The 24615-nt window shown below is 36.4% G+C and overlaps 1 protein-coding gene and 1 long non-coding RNA gene across 2 annotated transcripts in view; both read left to right on the top strand.

Annotated features, from left to right (window-relative positions):
- The window catches only part of LOC105393096 (hemicentin-2), a 417028-nt gene that overhangs the window by 227634 nt on the left and 164779 nt on the right, over nt 1-24615 (top strand). The window lies entirely within an intron of this gene.
- On the top strand, nt 8224-24562 carry LOC125491109. The gene is made up of 3 exons (XR_007268119.1): nt 8224-8235; nt 22959-22961; nt 24069-24562. It is a non-coding gene; the product is annotated as an uncharacterized LOC125491109 (long non-coding RNA).

Consider the following 24615-nt stretch of genomic DNA (forward strand, 5'->3'; position numbering starts at 1 on the left):
AAGAATTTAATAATAAGTAGCTAGCTCTAGTATACATAATTCGGTATGTTAAGTAAAATTTTTTGATGCTAATTCCAAAACCGTTTCGAGATATAATCTTCTTAATAAGTGTCTCATTCTTAAAAAAATAAAATATTCAAGGATTCCGATTATTTTATCAAAAATTAAAATATAATTTGTCCTTCAAGACGCTGCGCAAGGTTAAAGTTTCAACCAAAGAGAATAAAAATGTTTAATTGTTAAATGTCACTTCTGTCAATCTAAAGTGTAAATATTCACAGAGTTACGATGTTGATGACGTCAGCGGCTGCATGGTAGCGAATGACGTCATAAAATCGTCGAAGAGCCGATCTTTAATTATTTTTTATTAAATTAACGAGAGCAGTAAAATAAAAAATATTCAAATTAGTGTCTCAAATTCCAACATACTTCAATTTAAAATTATAAAAACAATCACCATAAAATTACTTAACATACCGAATTGCAAAAGAGGTATAATAAGCCGAAAGGGCATCTGTTAGGGCAATATAAACGACTTTTATTCAACGCTTTTTGGAAATTCGCGAAAAAAATGGGTTATCCATAGAAACTGTGAAGGTCACGTGACTCTTTAATATAATAGGTATTCTTATTTAGGTATATGGTGGTCATACATACAGTATAAAAGTAAAACCGCTAAAAGCCATTATGATGTAAAATTAAATCTTATGAATTATTATTTTACCAGCCGCAACCAAAAAGGGTCTGAATTACAATTACAAAGAAAATGAACTAACAAAATATTCCAAGCAAAATCTGCTAAAAGTTTAATAAAGCATACAATTACAAAAACAGTAAATCTGAAGTTCATAATTATGTGATTTGTCAATAAGACGTCATAGGACTCATGCTATTATGTATATATCCTAATCCTAACTAATATTTATAAATGCGAAAGTAACTGTATCTGTCTGTTAGTCTTTCACGCCAAAACGACTGAACGGATTTGAATGAAATTTGGTATACATATGGTATAGACCCTAGGAAAGAACATATGCTACTTTTTATTCCGGAATTCCCACGGGAAAACTTTTTAAGGCGAAGCGAAGCTCGCGGGAACAGCTAGTGCTATATATTATTTTACGTGTAATACAAACTAGTTTACCCTTTACGTCCACAGCTCAATTTCTTTTTCCAATATTTTAAAAACAACCGTTAAAACCAACGCGGAGATCCCATCACTACGGAACCCCATTTCGCAACGTTTATATTCAAATCAAATATTTTGATTTCGTACGAAAACAGAGTATTTACATATAGAAAGACCGTTTTGTGGTTGTCAGTGTGGAAAAGGTCAATTGGTGAGAAAAATGGCACTCGATTCTTGTGAATTGGGAATTTGGAGCTCAAAACTTTATTTATTTAGAATAGGTTTTTCCTTAGATTAACAATATACGAACCAAATGGATAAAGATAAAATATAAAAGATAAAATACTCTTTATTGCCCACAAACAGAAACAGTATTACAAAATATGAAGATAGAAAATAAATAGCACAATCGGCGGCCTTATTACGAAAAGTAATCTCTTCCATGGATCATAAATGGAGTGTCAGTGCAAAAGAAACGGCTCGACAAAAATATAACACGGCACTTTTTCCACTGAGCTCTTATCCTAATCCTAATCCTAACTAATATTATAAATGCGAAAGTAACTGTGTCTGTCTGTCTGTCTGTCTGTCTGTCTGTTACTCTTTCACGCCAAAACTACTGAACGGATTTGAATGAAATTTGGTATACATAGGGTCTAGACCCTGGGAAAGAACATAGGCTACTTTTTATCCCGGAATTCCCACGGGAAAACTTCTTAAGGCGAAGCAAAGCTCGCGGGCACAGCTAGTTTAGAATAAGTTCGGTTACAATATTTGTGAATTTATTCATCGGTACAATGGTTGTCATTAGGTTGAACTTAAAACGATCTGACAGTAAACAAAATGCGGTCAGTTTTATGCTTTGTTTTTATAATTATGTGGCACTACATCTTTTGTTTATTGTTAATCTAAGGCTTTTTCCGTGAAAATCGGCACTGGATAAATAAACTTTGAATACAAATACACTAGAATTATTCGCAAATTTCAACTGAAACATAGATGCAGTGGTTAACAGTGAACGGGCGAACGAATTCGCTGAATCGGCGTTTTTGAATTCCAGGCAGTCACTGACTTCCTGTTGGCCGCTGGGAAATGTAAATGCACATAATATATTTACTGGGAAGTAAATAAATAGAAAATCAGAATAAATAAATTATTTATTCACTATAAACACAGGGTTTTGTATACGTTTATACTAACAATTTTGAAAAAATAAAACTATTTTACTCTCGTTAAAATAATTGTATGCAGGGTTAAGCCTTCGACGATCAAATAGGACCTTATCCAAATTAGCGGTCACTGCGGAAGTCCTAACTGTGAGGGGAAAGGTAGAATCGGCTTAATTTGAAACGGTTCTATTTAAACAATTTGATTTCTGTTTGATAGGCCCAAATTACGGAGTACGCAGTTTATTTAATAGTGTTAAACTAATAATGATTCATTTCACCTTTGGGTAGAGGTGAGTAAACTGTAGTGTGACTAGGTATTCATTTATTTTGATCGAACTGAGCTACTAAAATGATTAAGTTTTTAAAATTTGATCCTAGAAGTTTTATAGAAAATAAAAGAAAGAAAGGAATATTAGTTTAAATGGCTTTTTATGCGCGTCTGAAAAACCATATTTTCATTATTTCTGTTAAATTCTTATTGAACCTGGGACCCTCGGTACTAAATTAAAAGCAACTAACTACTACGCCATCCGGTCTTCTAAACTTTATAATATTTTATAAACATCAACATTTTTATATTCCGAGGCGGTGTCTTGTCTGCCTACTTATTATTCTTTGTCGTTGTCTCATAGTACCTCAGAATAATAACTCGTGGTGAGAAAACTTGTAGCATTTTAACACGTTGAGATTTTGCTCTTACTGAGCTTAGAGTGAAGAGGGGACATTGTGAAAATGCTGTTACAGAACTTATAGTGTGATACGGAATTTAAACCATATTGGATAAAATATGAGCAAACATCATTTTCTGATAGCTGTTTATAATAGAATATATATAAAATGAAATCAGAATTGCAAAATTTGCGGAAAAAAATCATTTCCCATAGAAACTTTGTTGCTCAAGTGACTTTTTACTATGGAGACTGATTATTTTTTTTCGCGAATTTTAAAATTCGGATTTCAGTTTCGGGCTTTGATATACAATGCTGCACATGTAGGTTTTGCAACACCCTGTATTGTTAATTTATTGTTGTATTGATCAGAAATATGAATACTGTAATTAATGTTTACGAAGCGTCCGTAGTCGAGCTGGCCTCAGTATTCGTAACTGATCACTGAGGTTAAGCAACAACTGGCACGGTAAGCCATTGGATGGGTGACCAATTTCAAGTGGTTCTTTTCTGGACGCTTCCGTGGTTCGGACGGCACGTTAAGCCGTGGGTCCCGGTTGCTGCTTCGGCAGCAGTCGTTCAGTCTAGTCAGCTGCCCGAAAGCTTGAAAACATCTGACAGTCGGGTTGCCCACTTACCCGACAACTCTCTCAGCACAAGCTTGCTTGTGTTGGGGTCCACCAACCCGCACTGGGCCAGCGTGGTGGACTAGGCCTAAACCCTTCCTTCATCGTAAGGAGACCCGTGCCCCAGCAGTGGGGACGTGATGGGTCGTGTCTACAATAGTTATGTAATTATGAAAACTACGATCTTTATGTTTACAAAACTTATTGCCATACTCATATAACTTTATTCTTGTGTATTACATTGTTATCGCTTAGTTAGCCTTCGTCTATTCAACATTTAAAGATGCAAATTACAAAAAAATATGATATTTACTGTTTCTCTCAGTTAAACTTAGGTACTTTAGTCAATAATGATGATGAAAAAATGTATTACAAAACGTAGTTTATAAATAAATAACAAAGCAGGGAACGCTTACTTTTTCCTTTTATTAAATAAATATCTGTCTGTCTTCAGTCTTGTAGTATCTTTCTGCTACGAAAATAGAATAAAGAAGAAGTAACTTTTTATTATGCATATACAGTAGGTAGGTAGGTGAAGCGTCCGTAGTCGGCTTCAGTGATCGTAACTGATCACTGAGGTTAAGCAACAACTGGCACGGTCAGCCATAGGATGGGTGACCGATTTCAAGTGGTGCTTTTCTGGACGCTTCCGTGCTTCGGACGGCACGTTAAGCCGTGGGTCCCGGTCGCTGCTTACGCAGCAGTCGTTTGACAGTCGTGACTTACCCGACAGCTCTCTCAGCACAAGCTCGCTTGTGTTGGGGTCCACCAACCCGCACTAGGCCAGCGTGGTGGACTAGGCCTGAACCCTTCCTTCATTGAATGTGAGACAACTATTCATATTTAACACTATTATGTATCAGCATAAAATCACAACGTACCAAGAAATAACAAAGCGCCGCAAAGATCTGGTCTGCAGTCTTCCCCACCCTTATTTCGAATTTACTAAAAGATTTCTTCCTTATATCGGTCCATATGTTTACAACAAAACCATTTCTCCCTGACAGGGGACTGGGGCTGTTAACTCCTTAATACAGGCTAACAACCTACCTAGGATAACAGATAACAGCAAGCAACTAACTTTATAAAACCTCACCATGTAACCTACTTTTAAAACATACACAAAAATTGTTAATATCTGTTAAGTTAGTTTAAGTTTACTGTAACCTTTTTTGTGAAATAAATACATTATTTATTATTTATTATTTATTATTGAAAGGAGACCCGAGCCCCAGCAGTGTAGACGTAATGGGTCGTGATGAGCTCGACTTTGCATGCGAGTAATTTTAGTCTGCTGTTTAGCCTATGTTTATATTTTGTGTTCAGTAAAATTGTAGACAAAATACCTAAATGAATAAATGTCCGCCATGTTCTCATCCTTAATATTCAGTGTCCAGCACACAGCAAGGAAGTACCGAATAGCTCTCTATTTTCTAACAAAGTGCTGAGTTGGCAGCTCTTTGCAAACTGTTCCTTATTGACTATACTATGCAGTTTTTCACCTCCTATCTATAAAAGTGGTGATCTGATTTTGACATAATTATGTGTATCTGTGTGTGGCATCTTAGAAAGACTGGTCTACATGGTTTTTTTTTTAAAGCTGAATTGATGGCTATGGTATGCTATGACGACCCAATAGTGTAGTGGTTAGTGACCCTGACTGCTATGCCGAAGGTCCCGGGTCCGATTCCTGGCTAGGGAAAATATAAATTGAATCGGTATCTCATTTCAATTGTTTTTATTTGTAACAATTTAAGAACAAATATCTATAGGTAACTAGATGCATTCAAAATAGGTAAGCTTAAGATAAATTGGCTAAACATGAGCACTTCGATAATTGACATCTATGTAATACCATGTTTTACGCAAATAAAGTATTCTGAATTCTATTCTATTCTATTAACTAAAAGGCGATCAAATAATTAAAAGCGATTTCTTGCAGTCAACCCTAACACCATTTTATAGCAATAAAGCGTGTTTTTAACCGTTTTTTTTATTATTTTCAAAAGAATTTGCAAGATATGCTAGTGACTTAACAGAATTTTCGTGTCGTGGATCGAAAGAGCGTCTTGAAATTCAAATGTGTTTTTATCAACCTCTAGGTACATGGATTTGATATGCAAACTGTGTTTGTGGTACACTCGGGTGAATTATGTAGTTCTATTCTATTCTATTCTCTGTGGGGGTGTAAATACCTGCACCTGGCTCTCTCGAGTGGAACCTTTGTGCATATCCCCAAGGTCTAAACTGCCTTCCTAAGCTTGGACCATTTCCCACCACGCTGGTCCACTGCGGGTTGGTGGGTTCACATAGCTAGATATTCTAAATCTAGATATGCAGGTTTCCTCACGATGTTTTCCTTCACCGTAAGAGAGATGGTATACATTGTACTTAAGTTAAAAGAACTCATTGGTACATGTCAGCGCCGGGATTCGAACCCGCATCTCTGGCGTGAGAAGCGGTCTTACCCGACTGAGCTACCACCACTCTGTTATTATGTAGTGTAATATTTGTTTTATAATTCAAGCGTTTGTACCCATCTGACTGAAATATATATATTTTTTTAATGTCATATTTCTTTAGTAAGGATCAAAATAGCAGGATTCATAATGGACAACATTTCATTTTCTTTACCCTATATTTTTACTAGTTATTCGGAAACTTTATAGAAAATTAGTGGACCCGTATTTTTTTATTTTGTATATACATAAATATTTGCATGTTATTTTTAACTTTAAAGTTAACTATTTATAAACCGGAAGTGACGTCACATATTAGGCTCAATTTTTATTTTTGTCTATTGCCTGAGTCTAGAAAAAAACATAAATGACACTGACAAGTGACATTTAAACTTTGTTTACATGCCAACCAACGAATGGGTCATTTTCAAATGACCTTGATATTTCCGATGATGGAAAGTAGGTACTTTTCATGTAAAAAAATAAGCAGAAGCATTTTTTCAGCTGTGTAGGCGGTGGCATGCTCTGGGACATATTATATAGAGGTCATCTCTTAATAATAAATTAAAAAAATAGTCAGAAAGTGTCAGAACAGAATTAATGAAAATGACCCAAATAAACAACAACGACTCGATAAAACGTCAACGTCAATCAAAAATGAAAGTGACAGTTACTTTGTTTTTAAATCTATGGGCTTTGATCATCAAAATGCATCGCACCTGATGCATGACGTCATCAGCACTTTTTTACTATTTTATGATTTTCTCGAAAATGATACATCCAAAAAATACAAAAACATTTTTTTTGTGGCCTTTAGAGCTAAATCTCGAAATGGTTTTCGATTTATAGCAGCTTTAGTTTTTTGAAATGTTGTCCATTATCGGCGTTTTTTTCTACCGCCATCGTTTTTTTTTTCTTTTATATAAGAAAAAACGCAGTGACCTTTTAAAGATTCCCCATCACACAGTGGGTTAACTTTTTATTAATAATCAAAATCATGTTTTTAATGTGTTGTTGATCTTACAAAACTTCTCTATTATTTGGTGTGACCTACTCTTGCGTCCCACTGTACCTGTCTTCGACTGCAGCACAACTCCGCTGATAGCACTCACTTCTCACTCAGTAAATAGCACCGCCTTGCTGTATACAGGGTGGAGTTTTATCAGTGGACCTCATGAAGGAAAGTTGTTGGTAACCAACGTACGGAGCAATTGTGATTATGGGAATAATTCTGAAATGGCGAAGAAAATATACTCACAGGTTTTTCATACATTTTGATTGCGGAGGTTTTTGAATGAAGGTTTTTACTAGGGCGGGGAAATTAAAAAAGGAATATTGTGTTCGAAAGCGTTTTTTTTTTTTTAAGTTTATTTATTTATAGAACATCCTTCCTAATGATACGCAGAATAATAACTAGTGCTAATAAATATAAAGAGCTTAAAAGTTAAAAAACGACATATCCACTTCCACATAGGGTCCTATTGCAGGTACCAACCAGGCGATACAGGGGAGATTTTGAATTCTAACGTCAGTTTAACTGAAATAACTGCACCCTGTATAGTATATCATGTCTTGTTGGTAACATATAATGTGAAGCTAAGTGCTTTTAGATAAAACATTATTATAGCTCGACGCCTCGTGTAGGCTTGTAGGTAACCTTGTGCCGGAAATATAAAGGTGTTATACGTTGAATATTATGTCAACTCATTTTATGACACCGTTTTGAAAGTACCTAAATTCACATTCGTAGTGTATTTCTGAACAACTTATTTTTAGTGTTCCAACGAAGCGTGGGACGCCCTCCAACCCTCTGAACCCACGTTGATGTTTACTTACGTTTGTTTCAGGTAAACAACATGGTGATAATTACAAAATCAGCGACTAAAACTGAAGTTTGCTAACGGTAAGGCTTCAGGCAAAAAAAAATATACCTATTCCTAATTTATTACAAGGCTAAGTGGAAAACGGTAGTGCCAATTTGTCCATTCTCGGTTATAACCAGGGAGTAGTGGTTAACTTTTGACACATCTGTCATGAATACACCCAAGACCTGAGTACAAATATCTGTCTTTGAACAAATATCTGCCCCAGCCGGGAATCGAACCCAGGACCTTCGGCATAGCAGTCAGGGTCACTAACCACTACACCATTCGACCGTCTGGAGATGGACCATATGGAGATGACGTTTAATTTATAAATCAATCCCTGTTGGTTAGATAACCGACTATGGAGAAATTGGCACTAAGGTTACTTGAAAATTAAAAAAAGCCTGATGGAGAACGGTCCAGGCTTAGGAAGAGAGTTTAGACCTATAAAACACGCAGGTTGATTCTTATACAAAAGTTTTAACACAAATATTGACTAAGTATTAGTTTCTTCAACGGCCAAAGGGTACAAAGCAAATCTTATGATTGAATAAACGACTATAAGACCATTTAAATTAATAAGTAGGTATATTTTTAGGCAATTACATGTTAGGTTCAGGTATAAACACACTAGCAGACTTTAAAGTAAGAAATTAAATGAAGAAACAAAGCAACCTACCAAACAACGCACCCAAACCAAATGCACCCCACTTTAGCAGCTAAACTCAAACACAATAGCCCAGCTGTTGCCCGCTATCTAGCATAGCCTAGGCCATCCAGCATTGCCTAGGTCCGGAATTAAATCTGTACAGAGCGCAATGGAACAGTGTAACGGAGTTAACCTAATTTTGCCTCCGATTTATTGGAAAACCGGTTTAATCGCCTATTAGAGGGTAGGGTTGTCACTCAATAAAATAAATATTTTCTATAGATTGTTTAGATTAATAAAATATGAAGAAGATGGTGTGTCACATACAAAAACCAAGCAAAAAACTGTCCGCATTTTGTTTATAGTCAAACCGTTTTAAGTTCAACCTAAATAAAACCATTGTACCAATAAATCAAGTCAGAAATATTCTAACCAAACTAACTCAAAATAAAAGCTCAGTCATAGAAGTGGGGTGTTATTAATTTGTCGAGATGTTTCTTCTGCACTGACACTCCATTCAGTTCGTATCAAAATATCTGTGACGCAACCCTTCGATACAGCGACCTCACATTTAAGTAAATCTTTTTGATTGTTTATAAATTGTGTATGTAATGACGATTTCGAACTTATTTTTATTTTTAAGTAGGCATACCTTTCTGAATTTATTTATTCTTGTGAAAATAAAGAGTATTGTAATAGTAATAACGATAATATATCTTTCACCCGTTGTATAGTTGTCGTTGTAGGACTATATCAGGTTTTTGGCAACCCTATGAGAGAATGTGTCGCGCACAGCTATTGTGGTCAAGAAATTCAGGCTCATTTGAGTCGCTAATATGAACTGAATTTGGGGATTTGGAGCTATTTGTATGTGTATACCTACTATGTTTTAAATGAATATGCATCTAAAACTCCGACAAAGGTAAGATTGCTGAATGACGGCCGAATGGCGTAGTGGTTAGTTACCCTGACTACTGAGCCGATGTTCCCGGGTTCGATTCCCGGCTGGGGCACATATTTGTTTAAACACAGATATTTGTTCTCGGGTCTTGGATGTGCCCGTAAAATGGCAATAGGCCCGCCCCCTATTACATTGGGACTAACATAACACTCTGGCGAAAAGTGGGTGCAGCAATGCACCTCTGCCTACCCCGCAAGGGAGTACATTAGTACAAGGCGTGAGTGCGTGTGTGTGTGTGTGTGTGTGTGTGTGTTAGGTAAGATTGTTACAACTAAAGCATTATGTAGAGATAAGTTTCTCCTTTACGCAAAAAAAAAGTTTACTAGGCAACTATTATTCTATATAATTTGAGAGTTTTGTGACACTATTTAGGGATATAATCAGGTTCTAACTATACTTACACAATGCACACTTAGCATTGCCGGACTCTAACTCGCAAAATTTCAACCCAAGAAAACACCGATGACTCAGCGAATTCTGAAAACGAAATTCTCAACATTCAATTTCAAACTCCGAACATATACCGACCTTGCAGGCTTCCTAACTCGAACAACCAATCAGGGAGACGAACCGCAATGCTGCAGCCAATCAAAACGCGCAATCTCCGGCTATCCAGTGTGACGTCACACCGGGTCAAACCGGTCTTATCTGGTTACTGTGACGTAGGTGCATTTTGTACTTTGATTTGTGATTTCCTACTGTTTGTGTTTATGTATTGTTTGGTTTATTTTATGTGTTAGGTGTTATGTGAGAGGTTTAGAATAAAGAGGGGGAGGCCTTTTTATTTTGAGAGTCTTGTCTGTTAGCTGTTGTTTCTTGTCTTGTGTTGGGGTCCATCAATTCGCACTAGGCCAGCGTGGTGGACTAGGTCTAAACACTGCCTTCATTGGAAGGAGACCCGCGCCTCAGCAGTGGGGACGTGATGGGTCGTGATGATTATGAGCACAGACCATTATGAGTCTAATAGCACCTTTATTTGGTAACGCTATCTGGTTAAATTTAATCAATTTTTAATTCGTATAACACTTTTAAAAGACAAAGGTGTTTGTTTCGGAATGAAAGTCATGTTTATTTTTGTTACAAAAGGTTAACATTTTTGTATCTATTTTCGCACAAAACAGTCATTACAAAAGATTTTCAGGACTAGTACTTACTTCAAAATTAACTTTTGCCATACTATAATACCACCTTTGCAACACCATATTATACCTACCTCCATAGATAAGTACCTAGCTTTACAAATTCATCAAACACGAAACCAAATTTCTAAACTCCAACTCTATTTAACCCCCGACGAAATTTAAAGCGTCTGTGTATCTGGGTGTGTGTATCGTTCCGTGTTAGCGTAGCGTAAACGGCTGAGCCGATTTTTACACAAGCGTAGAGACAATCAACGAAACTTCGTATAGCGACAATCTTTTTCAAGTGGAGTTATGTATTCGCATGTATTTGAGTACCTTCAGTTTGTCAGTTAGATAGGCCGCCTGGTGCAGAGGGGTCACTTTAGACTACGAAAAACCAAGTTTAGGGCCTGTTTCACAATTTTATTTACTTTGACTTTTACTTTAAACTGCTGCGCTAACCTGGATTCTATCACGTTGCATTAAACGTACCGATAGCATGGACGATCTCATTCGTTACTTTATTATATTACTATTATGTGGGGACGTCTCACACACGGCCATCCGACCCTAAGCTTGGCAGAGCCTGTAATATGGGTATCGGACAGCTGATATATCTACACAGATACATACATAGCTAGATCATTATTATAATTATAGGTACGTACTCGTATTAATTAACGACCAAGAACCAAGTACAAATATATGTGTCGGTTAAACAAGTATCTGCCCCAGCCGGAGATCGTACCACGGACCTTCGGCTAAGCAGTCAGGATCACTAACCACTACGCCATTCGGTCCTCCAAAAGTTTTTTTTTGCTAAAGTAGAGTAACCCTCTAGGTAAATAGGTGAAGATTTAACTTGTTAATGTGAACACATTTTGTGTGGAATCGGAAACGTATTTTAAACGTCTGAATCTAATGGGCGTACAGATTTCTTGGTTTTTTAAAAGGAATCAAGGTACGAAAGGGTAAATCGAAAACGTTTTATTTACTGGTTGCAAATGAGTATCATCATCACGACCCATTATGTCCCCACTGCTGGGGCACGGGTCTCCTTCCAATGAAGGAAGGGTTTAGGCCTAGTCCACCACGCTGGCCTAGTGCGGTTTGGTGGACCCCAACACAATTATTTGACTGATGATGATGAGGAATAAAAAGTAGTTAACCCTCAATATGGTTAAGGATATGGATCAAACATTAATTAATTGGAGTTTTAACCCATAAATAGCTCAAAAATCAATTCAAACGTTGTAACACTAGAGTGTGACCATTTTGTATTCAGTAACTAACATGCATTTGCCAAATCCTTAATATAATAAATGCGAAAGTAACTGTGTCTGTCTGTCTGTCTGTTACTCTTTCACGCCAAAACTACTGAACGGATTTGAATGAAATTTTGTATAAGTACAGTATACGGTCTAGACCCTGACAAATAACATAGGCTATTTATCCCGGAATTCCCACGGGAAAACTTTTTTAGGGCGAAGCGAAGCTTGCGGGAACAAAAAAAAAAAAAAAAAAAACACGCACTCACGCCTTGTACTAATGTACTCCCTTGCGGGGTAGGCAGAGGTGCATTGCTGCACCCACTTTTCGCCAGAGTGTATGTTAGTCCCAATGTAATAGGGGGCGGGCCTATTGCCATTTTACGGGCACATCCAAGACCCGAGAACAAATATCTGTGTTTAAACAAATATCTGCCCCGGCCGGGAATCGAACCCGGGACCATCGGCTCAGTAGTCAGGGTCACTAACCACTACGCCATTCGGTCGTCTTGCTTGCTTGCGGGAACAGTAAGTAAAAAATAAATAATACTATTATATACGCTATTTGCATTTCCCAATTGCCGTACGTAAATAAAATACAATCGAACATCAAACATCAAAAATTCCATACACAAAGAAAGGATACAATTTTGTGAAAATGATGTCAAAGCTTTCTATCAATTCCTATTTTAATATACGAAAATGTATGCAAAAGTCGTCCTTATCTCGTTTAAATACGAGCTATGAAATGCTCGATCATTTCCATAGAGTGAAACATCACGTAGGTCACTCTTGTCGTTTGAAGTCGACTCGTACTTGACCGTTTTTTTTAATGGCGTCACTAGGGTTGTCATAAATTTTCAATATAAGTAACTCAAAGTAAAAGTTTTATTTTTTAATTAAAATTGTAATTATAATAGCTTAGTTAGTTTTATTTTCTCTGTTACTTTTAAAAGTTTTGTTATGTATTTATTAGATTTAACTTTATTTGGAAATGAAATAAATCCCTACTTCTACTTGAAACAGAAAAAAAGAAACATTTTAATATACAAAGGTACTTTACTTTACCGGTACGACACTTTACTTTTACTACAGTTTAGCGGGTACCATGGGAGTAGCACAAGGTTTTCAGGGTAACCAATTTCGGGATAAGCTACTCTCATGATCATCTCTTGAACCTAACAACATAATATAAAAACCATAGGTAGAAACAATGTGCATTAATTCATTTTTCTAGCGTCTTAAATTACCGTACAAAATCTGTTATATTTTTACATTGTTATATATTTTGTATGCTAGGTTTATTTTTACCCTGCATTTATTACAATTCTTACGTAGATCACAATAATTCAGGCAGACTCGTTACCAAAAAAATACATTAATTAATGGAATACAAGTTACCGCTAGTGACAACCCTAACCCAACCCTTGACACCCAAAGGGGTCGATTGGACCGGTTGCACGGTTTTTCCTCAACTTTTTTTTTATCATAATTGCACCGCAAATTCAAGGCGATGGAAAGGGTTAACATGTTTTCTTTCATGTGTATCTGTGGATGTGATAAATTATTCCTCTGAAGATATGTGAAAGTGTGTGAAATGGGGTTTATTATTTTGATGAGTTCAGGGGGGTCATTCTATATAAAGAAAAACTGTTATGGAGCGCAGCAGCAGTCACAACTCTTTCTCGTTGTATTTAACGTGCCGATTGCACGACAGCTCTCGTTCGTTCGTTTTTCGTCAGTATAGAGTGACCCTCCAGTTCTTGAAGGTGTTGTTCTGGATGGGATTTTATCGTCGAATTTCCCAAAAGCTGGTCATTTTGACCGATACATTGAACAACTCTGAAAATTCAAAGTTTACTCATAAACAAATTCTAAAGTAAAAATAATAATAAATAAAATAATACTTATAACTAAGCCTTATCATATTTACTTAAATAAAAATAATAAAAACGCAACGAAAAGCAAAATGTAGGCGATAATAAAAATTACAGCAAGGTGTCTCAATAAAAATTACTATAACACTGACGCATTTGAAATTAGAACAGAGGTTAAATCTAAACATAAAAATAACTGGCATAACGTAAAATACTTGTGAGATGCGTAGGTATTAGTTTCATAACTATATCAACGCGATAACGTGACACAATACTATTAAAACTTGTAGAAAACTTAACTATGAAATAAACTTAGGATTATTCCCGTGACACAACTGTCAAAAGACAAAAGTTTACAAACATTTTGTTTTGTTTCGCCATTTTAATGTAAATTTTTGATAACTTTCGAGTCCCTTCTAATTGAATACTGAAAGTTTCAGTGCCATTTTATTGTTAAGTTCCTCAAGTTTGAATTCTACGGAGCTTTAGTATTTGTACATTATACAGGGTGTCACAAAAGAGTATTGTCTTTGGAAAGAAATTCGTAGAATATGTTTCTGTAAAAATAATGCAAATTTAAATTATTTGTTTGTATGGCTTTTTGTTTAGGTATTATATTTGGCAATATAAGTATTTTTTTTTTTGAACAAGCAAAAATATTTAAATATATTTGAAAAGAGAAAGGCCAGATCTGACCCGATTTGTATAAGTTAGCAGCCACTACGCAAACCTATTTTAAATTATTAGTCTTCTACTTATCCGAAAATTGGGATTTTGATAAATATTACGAGATAGAGAGTGACCCCCTCAGATCAGTCAGCCACTTAAAACTTATCTGGCCAGTTACAATAGCCTTACCGACACGCTAAGGAAAAGATGACAAATGTGCCATATTATTTTTGATTAGGTACTCCAATTTAAGGTAAGCGTCCAACTTTCGGCATCGTATACGGTCACAAAGGACAACCACTTCATTGTCATTGCCGACGCTGTTTCTCCTTTTATGAAATCCGTTCGGTCCGATACGTACGATAGGAAGACGCATACCTTTAATAGCCAACAAAAGTTAAATTTCAGCTCAATCGATCGATTCTATTCACTTTGATTTCCGAAAGTCCCTAGAGCTGAACTATAAAGTCCTGACATTAAAGAGTGCGATTTTGCTAAGACTTTTTATCATTGTCAGTTAGTTACTTACTTTTACATACATTTTAAAAATGAAGTACCGATTGACCATGGATTTTTAACGGATTTGTCCTTATATAAATATAAAAGATAGATTAAGTTAAGTCCACCCTTTGTACTTTTATTTGTAATATTTGTACAATAAAGAGTTAAATAAATAAATAAATAAATACGGCCTTTAACAATTAGTTAGGATCCACTTCCGTTTTCAGGACTTTATAGTTTTACTGTACAAAATAATACCGGAAGGATTTGCTATTCATGTCTGTTGGTCCACCGTAGTTTCGTATTCGGGCGGCGTGACCAAATATCCGAGTGTTGTCTGTCACTATGTTTGTCATCGTATGGAGCCTAAACAAACACGGGTGGTTTTATGGCCGGGCCGAGAAGTGTTTTTCCGTAGCTAACGGGTAGTATGTAGATTTTTGTGGGTAGTTTTGTATTAATCTCGACCAGTGGAGAAGGGTTTTGGAATAAATAAAAAACTAAAAGAAATGTTTTCAGGTCACATCTAAAATCTAGACGTGCAAGTTTCCTCATGCTGTTCTCCTGCACCGTAAGAGCACGTGGTATAATATTATTAATATTAAACTCTTTATTGTCCGAAGTGAACTTAATGCTTTGTAATATCTCTTTTATTTAGCCCTTGGTGTTAAAGTTAGAGTGCGATAAGTTTTATTAGTATTTTTTCGAAGCATATAACCAGGTGTGTGAAGTTAGCAGCCTAAAGTTAGCAGCCTTTAAATACCCGACCAAATTAAGATGGTCACTTCAGTCATTGCATACTTTATCTATTAAAACACGTAAAAAGCCCCAAAAACATTGGAATAATAATGCTAGGTATTTATATAAACACTAAAATATGTTCTAAAATAAATAAATTCTAAAAAATACGACGTTTACTTACTGACGCTCTTGTTGGTTAATGGATATTTTGTATGGGGGCACCAAGATGCTATAGACCTGCCCGCATCTCACCTGGTTTATTATGTGTGTTGTGTCATTAGAAAACACTGACAGAAGTTTCATCAACATTGAAACGGGATAGCAGGTGTCCAGGAGCCACTTTCTGACGGATTTTGGGTGAAAAATTGACAATATTTCACGAATATTCAAGTTTGCAGGTGGAGCCTAAACAGGTACAGCTGCAAATGATAGTTCATATGAAAGGTATTATTAATACCTAGAAACGGTTTTCAGCAATTTCAGATTAAATGACTTTTGGTGAATATTCAAGATGAAAACCAAAAAATAAAACTTAGCAGCCCAAGATTAACATTTTGTATGGGGGCACCAAGATGCTATAGACCTGCCCGCATCTCACCTGGTTTATTATGTGTGGTGTGTCATTAGAAAACACTGACAGAAGTTTCATCAACATTGAAACGGTATAGCAGGTGTCCAGGAGCCACTTTCTGACGGATTTTGGGTGAAAAATTGACAATATTTCACGAATATTCAAGTTTGCAGGTGGAGCCTAAACAGGTACAGCTGCAAATGATAGTTCATATGAAAGGTATTATTAATACCTAGAAATGGTTTTCAGCAATTTCAGATTGAATGACTTTTGGTGAATATTCAAGGTGAAAACCAAAAAATAAAACTTAGCAGCCCAAGATTAACATTTTGTATGGGGGCACCAAGATGCTATAGACCTGCCCGCATCTCACCTGGTTTATTATGTGTTTTGTGTCATTAGAAAACACTGACAGAAGTTTCATCAACATTGAAACGGGATAGCAGGTGTCCAGGAGCCACTTTCTGACAGATTTTGGGAGAAAAATTGACAATATTTCACGAATATTCAAGTTTGCAGGTGGAACCTGAAGAGATTCAGCTGCAACTGATAGTTCATATGAAAGGTATTATTAATACCTAGAAATGGTTTTCAGCAATTTCAGATTAAATGACTTTTGGTGAATATTCAAGGTGAAAACCAAAAAATAAAACTTAGCAGCCCAAGATTAACATTTTGTATGGGGGCACCAAGATGCTATAGACCTGCCCGCATCTCACCTGGTTTATTATGTGTGTTGTGTCATTAGAAAACACTGACAGAAGTTTCATCAACATTGAAACGGGATAGCAGGTGTCCAGGAGCCACTTTCTGACGGATTTTGGGTGAAAAATTGACAATATTTCACGAATATTCAAGTTTGCAGGTGGAGCCTAAACAGGTACAGCTGCAAATGATAGTTCATATGAAAGGTATTATTAATACCTAGAAATGGTTTTCAGCAATTTCAGATTAAATGACTTTTGGTGAATATTCAAGGTGAAAACCAAAAAATAAAACTTAGCAGCCCAAGATTAACATTTTGTATGGGGGCACCAAGATGCTATAGACCTGCCCGCATCTCACCTGGTTTATTATGTGTGTTGTGTCATTAGAAAACACTGACAGAAGTTTCATCAACATTGAAACGGGATAGCAGGTGTCCAGGAGCCACTTTCTGACAGATTTTGGGAGAAAAATTGACAATATTTCACGAATATTCAAGTTTGCAGGTGGAACCTGAAGAGATTCAGCTGCAACTGATAGTTCATATGAAAGGTATTATTAATACCTAGAAATGGTTTTCAGCAATTTCAGATTAAATGACTTTTGGTGAATATTCAAGGTGAAAACCAAAAAATAAAACTTAGCAGCCCAAGATTAACATTTTGTATGGGGGCACCAAGATGCTATAGACCTGCCCGCATCTCACCTGGTTTATTATGTGTGTTGTGTCATTAGAAAACACTGACAGAAGTTTCATCAACATTGAAACGGGATAGCAGGTGTCCAGGAGCCACTTTCTGACGGATTTTGGGTGAAAAATTGACAATATTTCACGAATATTCAAGTTTGCAGGTGGAGCCTAAACAGGTACAGCTGCAAATGATAGTTCATATGAAAGGTATTATTAATACCTAGAAATGGTTTTCAGCAATTTCAGATTAAATGACTTTTGGTGAATATTCAAGGTGAAAACCAAAAAATAAAACTTAGCAGTCCAAGATTAACATTTTGTATGGGGGCACCAAGATGCTATAGACCTGCCCGCATCTCACCTGGTTTATTATGTGTGTTGTGTCATTAGAAAACACTGACAGAAGTTTCATCAACATTGAAACGGGATAGCAGGTGTCCAGGAGCCACTTTCTGACAGATTTTGGGAGAAAAATTTACAATATTTCACGAATATTCAAGTTTGCAGGTGGAACCTGAAGAGATTCAGCTGCAACTGATAGTTTATATGAAAGGTATTATTAATACCTAGAAATGGTTTTCAGCAATTTCAGATTAAATGACTTTTGGTGAATATTCAAGGTGAAAACCAAAAAATAAAACTTAGCAGCCCAAGATTAACATTTTGTATGGGGGCACCAAGATGCTATAGACCTGCCCGCATCTCACCTGGTTTATTATGTGTGTTGTGTCATTAGAAAACACTGACAGAAGTTTCATCAACATTGAAACGGGATAGCAGGTGTCCAGGAGCCACTTTCTGACAGATTTTGGGTGAAAAATTGACAATATTTCACGAATATTCAAGTTTGCAGGTGGAGCCTAAACAGGTACAGCTGCAAATGATAGTTCATATGAAAAGTATTATTAATACCTAGAAACGGTTTTCAGCAATTTCAGATTAAATGACTTTTGGTGACTCTTCACGATTTGGTGATTTTCACCTTGAATATTCGTGAAATATTGTCAATTTTTCACCCAAAATCTGTCAGAAAGTGGCTCCTGGACACCTGCTATACCGTTTCAATGTTGATGAAACTTCTTTCAGTATTTTCTTATGACACACCACACATAATAAACCAGGTGAGATGCGGGCAGGTCTATAGCATCTTGGTGCCCCCATACAAAATGTTAATCTTGGGCTGCTAAGTTTTATTTTTTGGTTTTCACCTTGAATATTCACCAAAAGTCATTTAATCTGAAATTGCTGAAAACCGTTTCTAGGTATTAATAATACCTTTCATATGAACTATCATTTGCAGCTGTACCTGTTTAGGCTCCACCTGCAAACTTGAATATTCGTGAAATATTGTCAATTTTTCACCCAAAATCCGTCAGAAAGTGGCTCCTGGACACCTGCTATACCGTTTCAATGTTGATGTAACTTCTGTCAGTGTTTTCTAATGACACAACACACATAATAAACCAGGTGAGATGCGGGCAGGTCTATAGCATCTTGGTGCCCCCATACAAAATGTTAATCTTGGGCTGCTAAGTTTTATTTTTTGGTTTTCATCTTGAATATTCACCAAAAGTCATTTAATCTGAAATTGCTGAAAACCGTTTCTAGGTATTAATAATACCTTTCATATGAACTATCATTTGCAGCTGTACCTGTTTAGGCTCCACCTGCAAACTTGAATATTCGTGAAATATTGTCAATTTTTCACCCAAAATCCGTCAGAAAGTGGCTCCTGGACACCTGCTATCCCGTTTCAATGTTGATGAAACTTCTGTCAGTGTTTTCTAATGACACAACACACATAATAAACCAGGTGAGATGCGGGCAGGTCTATAGCATCTTGGTGCCCCCATACAAAATGTTAATCTTGGGCTGCTAAGTTTTATTTTTTGGTTTTCACCTTGAATATTCACCAAAAGTCATTTAATCTGAAATTGCTGAAAACCATTTCTAGGTATTAATAATACCTTTCATATGAACTATCATTTGCAGCTGTACCTGTTTAGGCTCCACCTGCAAACTTGAATATTCGTGAAATATTGTCAATTTTTCACCCAAAATCCGTCAGAAAGTGGCTCCTGGACACCTGCTATCCCGTTTCAATGTTGATGAAACTTCTGTCAGTGTTTTCTAATGACACAACACACATAATAAACCAGGTGAGATGCGGGCAGGTCTATAGCATCTTGGTGCCCCCATACAAAATGTTAATCTTGGGCTGCTAAGTTTTATTTTTTGGTTTTCACCTTGAATATTCACCAAAAGTCATTTAATCTGAAATTGCTGAAAACCATTTCTAGGTATTAATAATACCTTTCATATGAACTATCATTTGCAGCTGTACCTGTTTAGGCTCCACCTGCAAACTTGAATATTCGTGAAATATTGTCAATTTTTCACCCAAAATCCGTCAGAAAGTGGCTCCTGGACACCTGCTATCCCGTTTCAATGTTGATGAAACGTCTGTCAGTGTTTTCTAATGACACAACACACATAATAAACCAGGTGAGATGCGGGCAGGTCTATAGCATCTTGGTGCCCCCATACAAAATGTTAATCTTGGTCTGCTAAGTTTTATTTTTTGGTTTTCACCTTGAATATTCACCAAAAGTCATTTAAACTGAAATTGCTGAAAACCATTTCTAGGTATTAATAATACCTTTCATATGAACTATCAGTTGCAGCTGTACCTGTTTAGGCTCCACCTGCAAACTTGAATATTCGTGAAATATTGTCAATTTTTCACCCAAAATCCGTCAGAAAGTGGCTCCTGGACACCTGCTATCCCGTTTCAATATTGATGAAACTTCTGTCAGTGTTTTCTAATGACACAACACACATAATAAACCAGGTGAGATGCGGGCAGGTCTATAGCATCTTGGTGCCCCCATACAAAATGTTAATCTTGGGCTGCTAAGTTTTATTTTTTGGTTTTCACCTTGAATATTCACCAAAAGTCATTTAATCTGAAATTGCTGAAAACCATTTCTAGGTATTAATAATACCTTTCATATGAACTATCATTTGCAGCTGTACCTGTTTAGGCTCCACCTGCAAACTTGAATATTCGTGAAATATTGTCAATTTTTCACCCAAAATCCGTCAGAAAGTGGCTCCTGGACACCTGCTATCCCGTTTCAATGTTGATGAAACGTCTGTCAGTGTTTTCTAATGACACAACACACATAATAAACCAGGTGAGATGCGGGCAGGTCTATAGCATCTTGGTGCCCCCATACAAAATGTTAATCTTGGTCTGCTAAGTTTTATTTTTTGGTTTTCACCATGAATATTCACCAAAAGTCATTTAATCTGAAATTGCTGAAAACCATTTCTAGGTATTAATAATACCTTTCATATGAACTATCAGTTGCAGCTGTACCTGTTTAGGCTCCACCTGCAAACTTGAATATTCGTGAAATATTGTCAATTTTTCACCCAAAATCCGTCAGAAAGTGGCTCCTGGACACCTGCTATCCCGTTTCAATGTTGATGAAACTTCTGTCAGTGTTTTCTAATGACACAAAACACATAATAAACCAGGTGAGATGCGGGCAGGTCTATAGCATCTTGGTGCCCCCATACAAAATGTTAATCTTGGGCTGCTAAGTTTTATTTTTTGGTTTTCACCTTGAATATTCACCAAAAGTCATTTAATCTGAAATTGCTGAAAACCATTTCTAGGTATTAATAATACCTTTCATATGAACTATCAGTTGCAGCTGAATCTCTTCAGGTTCCACCTGCAAACTTGAATATTCGTGAAATATTGTCAATTTTTCTCCCAAAATCTGTCAGAAAGTGGCTCCTGGACACCTGCTATCCCGTTTCAATGTTGATGAAACTTCTGTCAGTGTTTTCTAATGACACAACACACATAATAAACCAGGTGAGATGCGGGCAGGTCTATAGCATCTTGGTGCCCCCATACAAAATGTTAATCTTGGGCTGCTAAGTTTTATTTTTTGGTTTTCACCTTGAATATTCACCAAAAGTCATTTAATCTGAAATTGCTGAAAACCATTTCTAGGTATTAATAATACCTTTCATATGAACTATCATTTGCAGCTGTACCTGTTTAGGCTCCACCTGCAAACTTGAATATTCGTGAAATATTGTCAATTTTTCACCCAAAATCCGTCAGAAAGTGGCTCCTGGACACCTGCTATACCGTTTCAATGTTGATGAAACTTCTGTCAGTGTTTTCTAATGACACACCACACATAATAAACCAGGTGAGATGCGGGCAGGTCTATAGCATCTTGGTGCCCCCATACAAAATGTTAATCTTGGGCTGCTAAGTTTTATTTTTTGGTTTTCATCTTGAATATTCACCAAAAGTCATTTAATCTGAAATTGCTGAAAACCGTTTCTAGGTATTAATAATACCTTTCATATGAACTATCATTTGCAGCTGTACCTGTTTAGGCTCCACCTGCAAACTTGAATATTCGTGAAATATTGTCAATTTTTCACCCAAAATCCGTCAGAAAGTGGCTCCTGGACACCTGCTATCCCGTTTCAATGTTGATGAAACTTCTGTCAGTGTTTTCTAATGACACAACACACATAATAAACCAGGTGAGATGCGGGCAGGTCTATAGCATCTTGGTGCCCCCATACAAAATATCCATTAACCAACAAGAGCGTCAGTAAGTAAACGTCGTATTTTTTAGAATTTATTTATTTTAGAACATATTTTAGTGTTTATATAAATACCTAGCATTATTATTCCAATGTTTTTGGGGCTTTTTACGTGTTTTAATAGATAAAGTATGCAATGACTGAAGTGACCATCTTAATTTGGTCGGGTATTCAAAGGCTGCTAACTTTAGGCTGCTAACTTCACGCAGGTCATATAACCTACCTCATTACAAAATAATTCATAGTTTCATGACACGATTATTTTTATTTACAAGTACTAGTTACAGTTTCTACCAAAATTAAGATTATGAAGATGACTACAATACCCATATTTAAAACCCATTTCAATATTTTTTAGTCACAAACAAAAGGCACCCAAAACAAAACGGTATAACATTAAAATCATCAATTTCCCAAAAGCGCGCGTCCCTCTCTCCCAATCCCGCATCCACAAAGAAAGCATAGATAAGATAAAGGGTCGGTATAAATCTTCATACGACTGGTTATTTCGTGCAGGGCCCTTGATAACAACGCCTCGGGGATGCCAGTTATATGGGGTCGTGTGGGGGATGAAAAAAGTGAGGTTTTGTGATTGCGACGTTTTACTTCTGAGGCCATGAGGGCAGATGATTTTTTGTATTTAGGTAGTCTTTATGGTTGAATAAGAGAGGAGTGCTCAATTGAAATTTATTGTCTGACATTTATTAAGAATAATAAGTTTAATTATTGCACTTTACTTATACATTAAAATAAGACAAACATTCAGTATAATATGTAATAAAAAAACGAATTCTAAATTATTATAAATACTACAACAAACAATTATCTCGGATCTCTCATCACTAACGATGGAAATTGCGATAGAGAAATCAAAAGACGAATCCAGATTGCTAAAAGCGCCATGACCAAACTTGAGAAAATATGGAAGAATACAAATATCACCAAGCGTACCAAAGTGAGACTCGTCCACGCACTTGTCTTCCCTATTTTCTTGTACGGCTCCGAAACATGGACAATCAAGGCCAATCTAAAAACAAGAATCGATGCATTTGAGATGTGGATCTGGCGCAAGATGTTGCGCATACCATGGACAGCCTTCAGACGGAATGAATCAATCCTGAATGAGCTCAAAATCTCTGTGCGCCTGTCTGATATCTGCCGATCCCGCATGCTGAAATTTCTTGGGCATATCGCACGTAGTGGCCCAGAATCCCTTGAAAAACACATTTTGATGGGTAAAGTGGAAGGGAAAAGACGAAGGGGTCGTGCTCCTGAAAGATGGTGTGACCAAACCCAATCATATCTGCAACTCCGCCTGCACGAAGCTCTACACACTGCTGCAGACAGGAGCACTTGGAGGACACTGTCCCGGCCCAACCACAATGCTGTCATTGACTGATGATGGTCACGATCCCCATTCATTGGGGTACCGACTTTAATGACAACAAACAATAAAAAAAACGATTGAACCTATTCATTAACTAGGTACCTAGTAAATATTTTTATTGCCAAAATTCATACATATAAAATTAGTTTCGCTAGTCGGGTTTTTAATAGCTTTTCAAAAGTCTGTAGAGAGACCGGGCGTTCGTAAATAATAGTTAATAACAGTCCATTTGCAATAAAAAACGATGATCAAAGCTGAAAATCCTTTCAGTTGGACAAAAGGCAGTTTTCAGTGTTAATCACTCTGATTAATGATTGGATTACGTTGATTGGTGCACGCCTGTGATTGGTCAATAATTTTCACGGAGTAATAGGCGTGTCGACAGTATTACATTATCAAAGATTTAATGACTTTAGAGGAAAATACACATTCAAAGGATTTAAAAAACTGATTTAGTTTTATTTAAAAAATTGAGATTAATAAGATTTTCAATAAAATAAAAGAGTAAAATACTGCAATCGGCCATTTTGACTGAAACGCCAATCACAGCGCATGACGTCATACTTATGTACGCTTCACTGTGTTTTGATTACCTTACATACTGATTGCGCGTTACGATTGATATATATTTGTTTTTGTGATTTATCGACTTTATAACACGAATCTATCTTTAACAATGGAACCAGGTTTTGTTAAGGCAAACAGTGCAAATTTGCCCAGGATCGATTTATTGATGTTGGGCGAGTTCCTTGCAACAAATAAAGAATTTTGCTCTTCCGAATTTAGAAACGTGAAAACCTCTCTGTAAGTTTATTTTATTAGTATTTATCTTTAACTCTCTCTCTCTCTCTCTCTCTCTCTCTCTCTCTCTCTCTCTCTCTCTCTCTCAGCCTTCTGTAGTCCACTGTTGGACA

The sequence above is a fragment of the Plutella xylostella genome, chromosome 31 (genome assembly GCF_932276165.1).
Source record: "Plutella xylostella chromosome 31, ilPluXylo3.1, whole genome shotgun sequence".
Classification (NCBI taxonomy): domain Eukaryota; kingdom Metazoa; phylum Arthropoda; class Insecta; order Lepidoptera; family Plutellidae; genus Plutella; species Plutella xylostella.